The sequence below is a fragment of the Elephantulus edwardii genome, unplaced genomic scaffold (genome assembly GCF_000299155.1).
Source record: "Elephantulus edwardii isolate Elephantulus edwardi_28Jun2011 unplaced genomic scaffold, EleEdw1.0 scaffold00310, whole genome shotgun sequence".
In the NCBI taxonomy this organism is placed as follows: domain Eukaryota; kingdom Metazoa; phylum Chordata; class Mammalia; order Macroscelidea; family Macroscelididae; genus Elephantulus; species Elephantulus edwardii.
Genome location: NW_006400060.1, coordinates 2,548,950 through 2,551,709, shown reverse-complemented (window position 1 = coordinate 2,551,709; position 2,760 = coordinate 2,548,950). Strand labels below are relative to the sequence as shown.

Here is a 2,760-nt window from a genome sequence, read left to right as displayed (position 1 = left end):
CTCTTCCACGTTACATAGAATTTTTCAAAATTGTTGCTCTTGAGTACTGCATAATATTCCACTGTGTGGATGAATTACAATTTTTCGATTCATTCTCTTGTGGTTGTACATTTGGGTTGTTTCCATGTTCTTAATATGATGACTAATGCTGCTATGAACATTAGTGTACAAATCTCCATTTGTACCTCGGTTCTAATTTCCTTGGGGTATATGCCTAGTAGTGGAATAACTGGGTCACATGGAGTTTCTTTTTTTTATTTTCGAAATATATTTATTTTCTATACATGTCCTGAAAAATTTTCAAGTTAAACAACAGCTTCATATGCAGCAAAACTGAGATCTTTAAGAACAGGCATTGAATTGATCATTAAAATTATCAAATTTTGACCATGCAAAAGAAATTTGTATATTAAGTGTTTAAGTGAAGATTTTTCTTTACAAAGATTTCTACCATTTAACCCCAATCTCCTACAGATAACATGAACCCTGTTCATGTAGAAAAATACATTGGCATACCAAAGCAGCTTTGTAATCCTCAATTGTTAAGAGGTCCTATCGACACACTTTCTGCAGCTAGTGAGAGTTTGCACCGTTTGTGGACTTTAATTTCAATTTTGAGGTCTGATTAAGATTTAAGTTCCCCTGGAGTTACATTCTTTATGCATCCTGTAATTTGTAAAGTTTCTAACGACACTAAATAGCAAAGAGAGTCCTCTGTGTATTGATTATTTACAGGTCCGCATCATCTTCGTCATCGTCATCATCTTTGGCTCTAAAATGCATCTTCCTGAACTCTCGTCTGCTCGTGGAAGGACAAGCTGACTATGCTGGTGGAAGGTCCTGCATGAGCTCCACTTTCCAGAAGAACCAGCTCATGGGCATGGTCTGGTTGCTGTCATCATCTTGGAAGACACTGTTGTCCATCTGCACTGGTGGCTTCTGCGTCTCCTCGGCCTCCAGGGCTGGCTCATCCCATGGCATGGAGTTGCTGTTGGACTCTTCTGCCTCAGGAGCAGCACTGTGCTCTGGAGGGGACAGGCTATCATCAGTCTGTGGAGGGCCTCCTTCCTTTCGGATGGCACAGGAATCAAGAGGGGATCCCTCACCCTTCTGAGTGACAGAAGTGCTGGCCTCGCTGCCTTGGGGAACCACGGGGTGGTCGCCAACCTCTTGAGGCTCCTCCGCACAATGGGTCTTGGGCACTATTTTCAGCAAGGAAGCAACAGCACTGGTGGAGATGAGCTGCTGAAATTTTGACTTCACAAGATTATCTTTGTCATACTTGAACTTATTGGTCGTTCGCCTGTCGGTGGCTTTGTGTGACACAAGCAGTCTTGGTCGACTTGGGAATGTCCACTTCCTGCGTGGAGACCAGTTCAGCCTCTGGGCACCCTTGGCTCCTCAGGCGAGCTGGAGACTGCACTCCATCTGCGAGCTTCCAGCTCCTCATGAGTGTGAGCGGCGCGCCTGCTGCGCTGCCGTCCCTGCTGAGCCCTAACGCCTCCACCATATGGAGTTTCTATATTCAACTTTTTGAGGAAATACCAAACTGTCTTTCCAGAGTAGTTGTACCATTTTACAATCCCACCAGCAGTGTATGAGAGTTCTCACCTCTCCACATCCTCTCCAATATTTATTGCTTAGTGCTTTACTAAACTTTCTCCCTGCGACTAGGATAAAATGGTATCTCATTGTGGTTTTGATTTACATCTTTCTTATTGCCAGTGATTTTGATAATTTCTTCCTTTTCTGTTGGCCACCTGAAAGTCTTCCTCTGTGAAAAGTCTTTCCATGTCTTTTGCCCATTTTGTAATTGAGTTATTAGTCTTTTTTTTTCTTCTGGAGGCCCAGGAGTATTCTGTAAACTTTTGTGGTGAGACCCTGTCTGAAATATTTGTTCCCACTCGGTAGGTTTTTCTTTTCACCATGTTGGGAAAAGTTTTCGGTGAGCACAGAGTTTTAATCTTTAAAAGATCTCATTCATCAATTTTATCCTCTCCAGATTGTGCATTTCCAGCTGTGTTTGGCAGTCTCTTTACACCAAGCCATGCCTTCTAAGCTTGATCTCAAGTTGTCTCTTATAAACTTTATAGTTTTAGGCCTTACTCCCAGGTCTCTGATTTACCTTGAGTTGATTTTTGCTTATGGTGCGAGATATGAATCCTGTTTCAGCTTTCTTCAGGTAGCAGTGTAGTTTTTCTAGCACCATTTATTTAAGAGGTTGCAATTTCCCCATTTGATAGCTTTGATTTTCTTGTCAAATATCAGTTTGCCACAGATAGCTGAGTCCATTTCTGGGTTCTCAATTCTGTTCCATTGGTCTAAGTACTTGTCTCTGTACCAGTACCATGATGTTTTGGTTCCGACCACTATGTAGTAGGTTTTGAGGTCAAGGAGTGCTATGCCTCCCACTTCATTTTTGTTTTTCAGAAGTGCTTTGTTATTTGGGGTCTCTTGTCTATCCAAATACACCTGAAAATTTCCCTTTCAATCGTCTTGAAAAATGAATTTGATATCGGTATTGCGATTGCATTGGACATGTAGATTGCTTTTGGTAGGATTGTCATTTTCATGATATCGAGTCTTCCCAGAGCGTCAAGGAACAACTATGAGATATCATCTCACCCCAGTCAAAATAGCAAAATTTAACAGAACAGCAAACAACAAATGCTGGCGAGGTTGTGGAGAAACTGGAACCCTGATTCACTGTTCGTGGGAGTGTAAAATGGTGCAAACCCTGTGGAAAGCGGTATGGCACTT

General features: G+C 42.1%; 1 pseudogene; it reads right to left on the bottom strand.

Annotated features, from left to right (window-relative positions):
- Positions 1-729: 729 nt before the first annotated feature.
- LOC102864291 lies at positions 730-2,209 on the bottom strand (annotated as a pseudogene).
- Positions 2,210-2,760: the final 551 nt, after the last annotated feature.